Below are 12,559 nucleotides of genomic sequence, written 5' to 3'. Positions count from 1 at the left end.
TTGTTGTTATTATTATTATTTTGATAAGTACGTTCTATTGTATGCCTACACTAGTAATATATTTCTGTCATAATTGCTCCTAGTTAAACGGGTTGTAGTGAAGACCTGTTTCAAAGTGTAAGCCTATTTGACACTGGTTTTTCTCAAATAAAATGATGAAAATGCTCATTAGGCGTTCTCTCAGAGCAGCTCTGGAAATGTTCATGTATTCATCATGTACTCAAATTGTTTGTGAGACGCTGAAAACACCACGCGTAAGTTACTTGAGTATGTAGTAGACAAAGCGGAGCAGCTCATTCACACCGATTCACAGAAACGCAGAACAAGCAGGTTATATATTTACATAGCAGTATTTTTGCGCTTAAATATTCACAGATCATGTCGCGATTGGATTTATTGCACAGTTCTACTTTCCATGTATTCATCCATCCATCATTTTGCGTGTTTTACGTGACATCTTCTGCGTTATGTAAATTCCATTTTCATGACTGGATTCCGGGATTCCCTCTGCATCACGTAAATAATTCGGCCATACGTTATAATCGGGACATACCTTTATCTGCAGGGGGGATGTTGTCCTATGTATCCTCCTTTTGCAGCCACTTTGTGTCCACATTTTTTGCAAATTGGATATCTATCCCCGAGGACAACCACACTTTTGTTTACATCCAAAGTATTGCCATAGGGGGGGCATAATTCGCTTCATAAAAATTCGAGGGCGCTTCGCTTTCAGCCTCAGCTGGGTCTGCGCCACCTTTTTTGCTTGTTTGTTCTCCCGCCCTTCAATCAATGCAGTAGTTTCCGGAGTGTGATTTTTTTTTTCCGGAGTGTATTATTATTTTTTACTCAGCAACGGATATGATTTCAAATGTAGCGAAGTACAATACTTCAAACAAAACGTACTTAAGTAAAAGTAAAATTACAGATTTTAAAAACTACTTAAAAAAGTAGAAGTACACAAAAAAACGACTCAATTACGTAACGCGAGTAAATGTAATTCGTTACTTTCCACCTCTGCATATGACATTCTGAAATATATGCCAATGTACCTGGGATGAAGACATTTCACATGCAACGCTGGCAGTCTGCCCAAGACGTGAGAACTCGCGAGAACTCAAGATGGTATCGGCTTCTCAACAAATGCACGTGTATCCCCTGGTGTAACCATGACAGATTTTACAACTGTAGTAGAAGACAATACTGTTTCCCAACTGTAGGGGGACCCCGAGAGCAAAAACTACATAGTGCTGCTTTAAATGTTATTTTCCTTGATTGCATTTACACTCACAGTTAAGACACTTTTGATTGCATTTCCATTAAGTGCCCACAATGAATGTAGCAAAATCAATGTGCAATTTGAAAATGCATTCTGAGCCGATCATGTGCCCGTCCCGTCTCGTAATAAATTTTTTAAAATTTAAATACAGAAATGCATTGCCATTTAACATATTGCATTGTCATTTTGCATATTACATTTCAAATTGAATATTGCTACCCATATGCTTCCATATTATGAAGGTATTAATGGTTGTCGAGTAACAGAAAGGCAAACAAAGATTAACCTAAAACAAAAACGTAACACATAACATTGATTCACCCCACGTGATCCTATTGTACCGATAACCCCTCCCCCTCTATTTACTTCTTGTGGTGTTAACCAAGCGTGCCACACAAGCCCTGAAAAGTGAAGCCAAAGCGTCTCGATCGGCCCCGGTTGACTGGTCTAGTATAGGTCATAAACCCCGCCTCCCCATGTTATTCAATGGGACCAACTAAACAATTAAATTACACTTCACATATCTTTTTTCCAAAGATAGTTTCTGTCATTTACTGTATAGTTTTTATCACGCTGGTGTAATTTCAAGTGTTTGTTCTTAAAATAAGTTTGTTTTTAGTTAGTTATTTGATGCTATAAAAACGGTGCTGTGACGTCATGATTGACAGGTTCTCTGAGCGAAGTATATCATTTAATTTCTTGTACGCATTAACAATGTAAAAAAAATAAACATCCCGTCCAGGGCATGTTTGATCCGTAAGAGATTCTGTTTATAGTCTACAAATTACTTGCCATCTATGTGTTACATGTAGTTTTCAACTTCTTCTGGGCTGTTCAATGTGTTGGAAACTTTTTCTTCTAAAGTGTAGGCAACTCGGAAGCAAAGACCAGGAGCCTCGGGCGTATTTTTTAAGAAGGTTTCTTTATTGAGAACGTCCTGGTTGCGTATGCAACCCACCGTTCCCTGAAGGAGGGAACGGAGGACGTAGTCGACGTGACTGAAATGGGATCACGCTAGGGAGCCTATCATCTTCGAGTACTATTGAACGAGCCAATGTAATTGGCGTGCGTGATTCGCATCACACACTCCGCCCCCGCGGCGCGGGTATAAATACGGAAGTGGATGCACGCACTAGTTGCTTTTCGCTGAGGAGCCGAGAGTAACCCGGGGTCAGCGGTGGTCCAGCGGTAGTGGCAAGGGGACTACGTCCTCCGTTCCCTCCTTCAGGGAACGGTGGGTTGCATACGCAACCAGGACGTTCCCTTTCAGTCGATAACGTCGGACGTAGTCGACGCGACTGAAATGGGATCAACCATTGAACACGCCACTAACGCTGCCACCTTCCAGTGCCTAAACCAAAGCCTCCTGATGCCCCCGCAAACTTAAGGCGGGGAAGGACAGGGCTTAGGCCAGGGAAGTCACTGCTGTTCCTACAGGACCACTGGGAAAGCGTTCCCCGTACGTTGGAAGGAAGGGACGCTGCGGAAGCCACATCCAACCCGAGGGAGGAAATGTGGAGAATACACATATGAACTGGGCGGAAACCGGGCAGTCTAACATATGGAATGTCACTGGGGTGGCTCCAGCCTAAGACGGGGGGAGACACACCGGACAGTGACGGCAGAGAGACTCTGCCGAGGGAAGACACGGGCTCACCGCAGGGAGCCGTATCGTGGAAGAATACACATATGGGGTCACCGAAGGGACCGCAACATATGGACCCAGCCTAACACAGGTTCCACACTGCTTACGAGTGGTAGGCCTAACACCAGACGTTCCGCACATCCGACGTCGGAGGGGTGTGGAGGAACTCAACAGGGTTCAATTTTAAGGGAACTCAACTGGGGTAGAAAGGCGCACGTATCCAGTCCATAGGAGGGGAATGGCGCAGCAAGCCGACACTTGAACCGGGCTCACGGTGAAACTGGCTTCATGAGAAGGGAGCCCACGGGAAGCAGCGGTTCAACTAGGTGTCGTCCAGCCCCCAACTCTAGAATCTGTTTAGCAAAGTATATCGTCAACGCCCAGGCGGAGCACTTTACACTCATCATAGAGGAGCTCAACACCTAAGTAGACATGTTGCATCTCGGATCTTTGCCGAAATGAAGGCAAGCACTAAGTGCAACTTCGCATGGAAACAGCCTTCCCTCTCTGCTGAATTCCAACAGATACTTGAAGAGCTGGTCTGAGGTCTATGACTTGCATTCTGTACACGTCCAAGCGACGGACAGAGAAGCCAGGGCTGGATCTGCCTCCTCCAGGGCAGCGCTTGCAGGCTCACCACCTGCTCCTATTACGGGAGAGGTAGGAACCTTGGGCACAATCCGAGCCGGGGTCTCAGCTTGTGAGAGTTAGCCGGCCCAGACTCCAGGCACAATACGTTGACCGAAAGCGCGCAAGTCCCTACCCTCTAGTAGAGACCATGCGAGCAGGAGAACTGATATAACAGAATTTTTAACTCACTGCCTGCAGTGGCTCAGGGGCGGTCTCTGCAGTGCAGTCGCACCAGGGACAAGGCCCAAGAGGATAAAGAGGGACACAAGGATTTACAAGACCTTGCTCCTCAGGAACCTGACGATCAGAACGTGCTTCTGCATACTTCTGCAACACGATGAGCGTCGTTTAAACACCGAGGCAACATCATATTGAGGGTGATTTAGGAAAACAGCCTACTGCAACCCATTTTGCAGGAAAGAGAGCACTGAAGTGATCGAAAGCTTTCAGGATCTCCTCAGGGGAGAAGACGCACTCAACGACTAGGTTCCACTTCTAAAGGCGTAAGCACGCTACCCAATTCTAGGGGGTGCTCGCAGAAGTGATGGTAACTATCACATGTTCTTGTGATAGCCACCTGAACCTCCGCGTTCAGATGTAAGACCGCCCGGAATCTCCGGGGGAAGAACGCGTGTGCCATCGTGCCCCGTCCCCGAAAGAGTTTCCAGGGGAAGTCAGGAAGGCTGTTGAAGGGAACCAGGTCTAGTTGGGCCAATAAGGGGCAACTATGAAGACCTGTTCCTCTCCTGACATGGCACGTAGGTGCAAGTGACGGGCGCAAAAGACAGGAGCATTGCTCAACACAACATGTGAAGATCACTGGGCTTCAGGAGCATTTTCTGCTCAGCACTTGGGGGTGACAAGTTCACTGAGCTTCAGGAGCATTCCTGCTCAACACCTGAGTGTGATAAACTCACCGAGCTTCAGGAGCATTTCTGCTCAACACCTGAGTACGAAGAACCTCACTGAGCGACAGGAGCATTTCTGCTCAGCACTTGAGTGTGACAAGTTCACTGAACTTCAGGAGCATTCCCTCACTGAGCTTCAGGAGCATTTCTGCTCAACACTTGAGTGCGAAGAATTTCACTGAACGACAGGAGCATTTCTGCTCAGCACTTGAGTGTGACAAGTTCACTGAGCTTCAGGAGCATTACTGCTCAACACCTGAGTGTGATAAACTCACTGAGCTTCAGGAGCATTACTGCTCAACACTTGAGTGCGAGGAACTTCACTGAGCACCAGGAGCATTTCTGCTCAGCACTGCGTGTGATGAATTCACTGCGCTACCTGTGATGGACTCACTGAGCTACAGGAGCATTGCTGCTCAACACCTGAGTGCGATGAACTTCACTGAGTTTCAGGAGCAACTCTGCTCAACATGAAGTGTGATGATCTCACTGACTTGAGTAGCGCAAGGCGACCCTGAGTCGCCGTCACTTCTTAGAAGGCTCACTGGGGTTAAACGTATTCTGCGGGCCCCTGGGACAGCTGGGACCCAGTGTTTGTCCAAGGGTAGTCCGCTCGGTTTAGCCAAACACTGGCGGAAAAATAAAACCGGGGGGGGCAATTGAGCGGCCCCGGAATGGTCAAGACCCAGCGGACCCAGGGGATGGAGTCTCCACTTGCCCTGGCTATAACTGTCGTGAGGCTCGATGGCGGCACGATTGAGTAAGCGGGAAGGGTGGAACAAGGCGCCCTCAGAAGCGTCTGACTCCAAGGAGGAGGTGACGGGAGAGTTTGTGACACCCGCAATGTCTAACAACTCGAGGCACGAATGCCCGTGTAGTCGGGGGTCGCCCAGGCCCCCGTTAAAACACGCCCTTTGTACATGGCCCCTCTGCTGAGGAGGGTTTGGCAGCAGACCGGGATGAACTATAGTCACACAGGGTGAGCTGCTCTGCCACGGTCACCTCGGGACTCGATCGTAAAGCTAGCGCTGAAGCGGTCACATACGGAGGAAGCCAACTTAGGCTGCGCTATCGTATACCCCAGGAGCCTCTGAACCTTTTCAGTGGGACCCTTTCTCACTTCAACACCAGCTGAACACATTCTCACTGGAGAGACGTGTTGGACCGAGTACCTCTCCAAAACTGAAAAAGAGATACTCAGCCCGTGGGCGAGATTACTCTCTTCCAGTTGACCTGAAGACCCAACGGGCTCTGGAGCACTCGAGGGGAAGGACACCACGTGTCCTTCAGGTCAAAGCTGCAGACCAATCTTGGGCCAAGATGGTCACGACCCACCACCTAGTAGCACGAAGAACGAGTTTACAACTGGCCTTCGTACCGGCTGGAGGAGCGGCTATATCAAATCCTTCGCCAGCAGGATAAGATAAGCACGCACAAGTCAGGAGCACTGCTCAACACTTGGTGTGAAGAATATCACTGAATTTTCAGGAGCACGTCTGCTCAACACCTAATGTGATGACTATCACTGACTTGAGCGGGGTAGCCGAGCCTGAGGTGGGGCAGCAAAGTAGAGAGAGTGGTGTTAGTGTGCTGTGCAACACTTACCTGTCTCCACAAGCGGCAGAGGGCGCGTGAGAAGGCGGATGACCGGGTCCTCGAACGCACCAAGCTGCCTGCTGGCGACCAAGGGGGAGCTGAGGGGTGTAAGGCTATACAGGGTCACACCCGCCAGACTGGCCCTCTTGGGACCCAGGAACAGATGAAATTGCTCTCTCTTTGAAGTGTGGGTACCGCTTGCTCCGCTTTTTTTTTTTTTTTTTTTTTAGGGAGCCAGCGGCGGAACAGACACACACACAAACAAAGGCTCCACCCGGCCCTCACCCGGGGGGAGGGAGTGATCGTGCCACTCCAAGAGCATCTCATCCATTCCTGGGCGGCCCGCTCCGGAATGCTTTCGCTGTCGCTTGCCACCTGGCTTGGCAGCGCCTGGAGCGGGCTGGGCGTCTCAACTGCGGCCGGCTCCATGCTGAGGCCTGGGTGGAGGCTGCTGCGGAGGGCCAGCAGGAGCGGCGGCCGGAGAACGCCCACGGCGACGAGCAGGCGGAGGAGCTGCCACCTGCGGCGTTTGGAAGCAGCAGCTGGCCACCGGGGCAGACCTCCGTCTGCGCTTGAGCGGCAGAGAACTGTTTGATGCAGTTCTCCCCCGCGTCGCCGACCAGCCCAACCTGGGAAATTGGGGAGACCAGGAACCGAACCTTGTCCGCATCCCCCATACCAACCAGGCTGAGCCAACGAAGGCGCTACTGGACCACCAAGGTGGACATCGCCAGACCGATCACGCACGCTACGACACCCGTACCCCGGAGGGTGAGGTCGGATGCAGTGCGGTGCTCACCTATGAGCGCACGGTCTGGATTACCCTCTTGCATGCCATGGGTGCCCTAGCCTGCAGCAACGCCATGGCACGCAAGAGGAAGGGGCTTGCCCATAGGCCTTGTAAGCTCTGCCCGTCGGAGCAGACAAAACTCACAGGCCTTAGGGGGGAGACGAGGATCCCCCCAAAAGGCAGCGGCCGCCGGACACAGGTGCACCTGTGTCGACAGACCGCTCCAATGGAGGGACACCTCGCAACCCTTCACCGTTCCTCCATCAAGGGTAATGAGGGGGAAAAGCTAGTCAGGCAGTTTCTGGCAGAGAAAGATGCTGTTCACCACCTGACAAGCTCTACATGCATTTCGGGAAAGAAAGGCACTGGGGCGGCGAGCTGAGAACCAGCGCGGCCCGCCCCAAGATACCAAACTCCAGATTCCAACCGAGACTGAACGGGACACGGTGGAGGTTCCACTCGAGCCCGGCAGCCTCGGCGGCCCGTTTCAGCATAGCTGATAATTCTGGATCCGGCTCGGGCAACATTGAACTCCCGGAGGGAGACAATGCAGCCGAGTCATCATCTCTAGAAGTCAGCTCACCCTCCGATGCTGCAATCGGCGTCCTGTCCTCCAGGGGAGCCCCGAGTGAAACCGCTGGCCCACCCATTACAGATGGACCAGCAGACAACACAGGAGGCTCCAGTGGTTGCAGTGGAAGGGAGGAGTGAGGAGCCCACAGGGAATGGTTTCCGGGCGGGACATCCAACACTATCCTCCGGTCACCCATCCCACACAGCACCCGAGGGTGGGGCATGGTAATGGGGACTCGCTCTCCGCGAACGAAGGCGAGTCTCGCCCTCAACACTGCGACAGTCATGTTCCCACAGTGAAAACATGAGCTGTCCACAAAAGCTGTCTCAGCGTGCTGTAAGCCAAACACGTGACACAACAGTTGTGACCATCAGAGAGAGACAGGGAACGACCGCACCCAGAAACGCACGGGCGGAATGACATCTTGAAAAAGACGCAAACGCACCCGTGTTGCTCTTTCAGAAAATAGGACCGTCACCAGTGCCGGAGCACACAGGGGAATGACCGCGGCAACACTGAACAGAGAACTGAAACAGTGAAGCACTCACTTTTCCGCCCTCTAACCAGCCATCAACACACACAAACATTTAGAAATTTGTTGCTGTTAAAACAGCAGTTGAGAGCTCAAAGCTCGCGATCACCGCTGCACTCGCGCTGTAGAACACCAGCACTGGGAGAGTCTTCCTGAAGAAAACACCGACACACTCGCTCGTTGTAGACAACAGCACTCTCAGAGACATCAAACGATCGGCTCCGAAGCGAAAGGCAACTAGTGCGTGCATCCACTTCCGTATTTATACCCGCGCCGCGGGGGCGGAGTGTGTGATGCGAATCACGCACGCCAATTACATTGGCTCGTTCAATAGTACTCGAAGATGATAGGCTCCCTAGCGTGATCCCATTTCAGTCGCGTCGACTACGTCCGACGTTATCGACTGAAAGGGAACTCGAGCTGTGCGTCGCTGTAGTCTTCCAAGCTCGTCTCGAGTCTGACTAAGGGAAACGTTCCCTTGCAATTTATATACATTTAGGGGCAGGGCTTAACATTGTGATGAACAAAGCATGTAAATGATGTATACAGGTTTAGGAACCGGCCCTACTGAGAGTGTTAGCAATTCCAATCCAATCAGACTAGAGAACAGGAATGGCAGGACTCTCCCGCTGAGACAAAAGCTCCCAAGAGTTTCAGTAATCTGATTCATTTAACTTACAATAGAGAGAAACAGGATTAGCAGGTTCGATAGAGAGCAGTAATCCGACAAATATAGAAAACAGGATTTGCCGGACTCTCTTGCTGGAAACTGTTTCACAGCAAATATCATCACCATCATAACCTTAAATGCTAAATTCAGTATACGAAACTGTCTCAGTTTATATACTATTGTATTGGAACCTAAATTAAAACATTTAATAAATTTGTAACACTACAAATGTCACGGTACAGACAGTCTCTATGCGTAAGAAGCAGCTGAGCTGGAAAAATTATTCTATGTCGGCTTATTCCCTTGTCACGTAACTTTTTTACGAACTGCATCGTAGCTTCTTTGCTTTCTGTGAACCTCAGCAGCCAAGTCAGGGAAAAAACAGAGGTTGTGCTCTTTATACTGGAATAGTAAGGACTAGAAGTGAGGAGACGGGGTGGTGGAGGGATGCTGATAAACTGTCAATGAACAGAGGGAAGTCTGCTGTATATATAGGCTACCTCTTAATGTTAAGTGAGTTGATTAAATGAATGATAATTAGGTAAATAATCTGAACGTGCTCCTAACGAACTTAGTTCACATTTTGCTATTAATATGTTTATAAGCAACTGAAAAAAGCACACATGTCGGGGCATGTCAAAACTTCTCCAGAGCACTCAAAACCTCCTCAGACCCGAAAGGGTTAATCATCATATAAATCAAAGATTTTTAATATTACAGAATGAAATGTTGAGCCCATGAAGAGATGTAAGACTGTGTATGCTCTTGGGGTGTTTATTAACATGATTGGCGCAATTTATGTTTTGAAAATCTTTCTGAATATGATCCAAATGCAGTCTTTGATAATGCAATTTTCTCAGTTTTTTTTTAATGAAACTTATCCACATACAAGTTTTGATAAACAAGGAATGCATTAGGTAGAATAATAATAATAAATTAAAAGCAGAGCCTCTTTATCTTTATTTTTGTACATTGTATGTTGAAATATTCATACACCAAATTATTCTGGGGTCATGAAAGTTTTCTGACAATCACCAAAAATGCTGCTCATGGCTGGCAAAAAAAAAAGAGGGGCAAAGAGTTGAATATTGACATGTATATTTGTCATAAATCTCAATAAGAATCAATTAAGTATCCAAGATGATCAACTCTCTGTGTGACGTTTGACCTTTAGTAATTCAGGGTGAAATTCAGGATCACAATAAACACATCAAAAATCAGTTACAAGTGATCAACTTGTGATCAACAATCCCATCAGCAACCAGACCACACGTGTCCTCACGTTCACATGTAAAAAAGCAGAAGTAACTGCAGCTTGTTGACACGTTTAGCTCCTGACAGCTTCATTTTCGTGAAGAACTGCTTATCAGCATTTATTTTAGCAGAAGTGCATTAAATCACAGTGTGTTTAGAGGTTAAAGTGTCTCTGCACTTACAGCTCTTCTCTCATCTGCTCTCAATTGATCACTTACACAAAACTACATTTTTTGTTGATGTAAAATATTCAGATTGTCATGTTAAACTCATCTCTTGCTGATAAGCGTTTCATGTGGAGATTCAGTGACTGATGCAGCTGATGTTGCTCTGTGGAGTTTCATTATGGTTTGTGGAGAGCAGAGAAACTTAAAACAAAATCGAACAAAATCAAAAAGTGATTTTAACTGCTGAAATGACACACTTGATAATGCAAAATCTGTGGATCATGGGGTTAAACAGAAATGCATGCAACAAAATGTGCTAAAATAGTCATGGTGTGAGATAAAGATCAAACTAAGAGCAGAGTTGAGAAAAAACTGAAGAACTGACTAAAGTTCACATTTATCTTTGCAACTGTGAGTGGCTGTGGAGAATTTAAAGGGTTAGTTCACCCAAAAATGAAAATTAAGTCATTAATTACTCACCCCCATGCTGTACCAACCCCGTAAGACCTTCGTTCATCTTCGAAACACAAATGAAGATATTTTTGATTAAATCTGAGAGGTGGATCACTGCTACATAGGCTGCCAGAGGGAATGAAACTTGACGGCCCAGAAAGTCATTAAAGAACATGTTTAAATATTCCATGTGCCTACAGTGGCTCAACTATAAGTTTATCAAGCGACGAGAATACTTTTTTTCCGAAAAAAAAAAACATAAATAACGACTTTATTCGACTACTCCTTTTCTTCCTTGTGGGCCTGAGACGAGAGTTCAAGAGATTTCCACAACGCATGCGCGAGAACTGAACAAGAAGTATTAGAAGAAGAACGTCCTCTTCTCAGTTCTCGCGCATGCGACGTGGAAATCTCTTGAACTCTCGTCTCAGGCCCACAAGGAAGAAAAGGAATAGTCGAATAAAGTCGTTATTTATGGGGTTTTTTTTCGGGAAAAAGTAGTCTCGTCGCTTGATAAACTTATAGTTGAGCCACTGTAGGCACATGGAATATTTAAACATGTTCTTTAATGACTTTCTGGGCCGTCAAGTTTCATTCCCTCTGGCAGCCTATGTAGCAGTGATCCACCTCTCAGATTTAATCAAAAATATCTTCATTTGTGTTTCGAAGATGAACAAAGGTCTTACGGGGTTGGTACAGCATGGGGGTGAGTAATTAATGACTTAATTTTCATTTTTGGGTGAACTAACCCTTTAATTGTTTTCTAAGGTTTTCATTTTCCACTATAGTGATCAACATCTTCTAAGAACTGTGTTTTCAACTTTGACTGTTTTCATTTTCATGCTTTTCTTCATTTATATATATATTTCTTATATAAAAAGTAATATGTTTATATATGCTTATATCAATTTTATGTAAAGGTACAATCCAAATAAATATGTGACCAAAAGAAAGATCTTAGGTCCTATTTTAAGGATCTAAGCACATGGTCTAAAACAAGTGCACTTAAATCGTGTCCGAATCAACTTTTGCAAGTTTAAAGGGATAGTTCACCCAAAAATGAAAATTCTGTCAGTATTTACTCACCCTCATGTTGTTCCAACCTCGTAAGACTGAAAATATTTTTGATTAAATCTGAGAGCTGGATCACTCCTCCATAGACTTCTAAGGGATTGAAATTTGTTCTCTGAAAAGTTATTAAAGACATCGTTAATATAGTCCAAGTGACTACAGTGGGTCAATCTTAAGTTTATCAAGCGACGAGAATGCTTTTTGTGCGCAAAAACAAACAAAAATAACAACTTTATTTCAACTATTCATTTCCTTCTCTGTGGGCCCCGAGTGAGTTCACTTAGTGTGATTGCGTAAGCTTCTGTTGTTATACGTCACATGCATCACACACACATGACGTACAACACAGAAGCACTGTTACACTACGTGAACTCACTCGAGGCCCACAGAGAAGGAAATTAATAGTTGAAATAAAGTCGTTACTTTTGGGGGGTTTTGCGAATACACAAAAAGTATTCTAATCGCTTGATAAACTTAAGATTGAGCCACTGTAGTCACTTGGACTATTTTAATGATGTCTTTAACAACTTTTCGGGGCCGTCAAGTTTGAATCCCTTAGAAGCCTATGGAGGAGTGATCCAGCTCTCAGATTTAATCAAAAATATCTTCATTTGTGTTCCGATTTGTGTGATGAACGAAGGTCTTACAGGGTTGGAACAACATGAGGGTGAGTAATTAGTGACAGAATTTTCATTTTTGGGTGAACTATCCCTTTAACGACGGGAAAAATGGCCAAAAAGCGGACCATCTACCATTTGGGTTCTAGAAAGTTGGCATGCAGCCTCTCAACAGAATCCCAGTTTGATCAAGAGTTTGATCAGTGTCTCATGGCGACTCCTGCATACACCACATCTTCCTCCTCTTGAACTCTCTAAAAGAAAACACAAACACAAATTCACATCACAGATGTAGTTATCAAGAACATTACTGACCAATTTTTTAAAGTTCTTTTCACACTTAAAGGGCCATGAAACCCCAAAATAATTTGAGGTT

This window comes from Siphateles boraxobius, unplaced genomic scaffold (genome assembly GCF_051911475.1).
Source record: "Siphateles boraxobius isolate OS27281-9 unplaced genomic scaffold, OSU_SipBor_1 13, whole genome shotgun sequence".
In the NCBI taxonomy this organism is placed as follows: domain Eukaryota; kingdom Metazoa; phylum Chordata; class Actinopteri; order Cypriniformes; family Leuciscidae; genus Siphateles; species Siphateles boraxobius.
The sequence above is the reverse complement of the archived record's forward strand: the minus strand, read 5'-3'. Positions refer to the sequence as shown.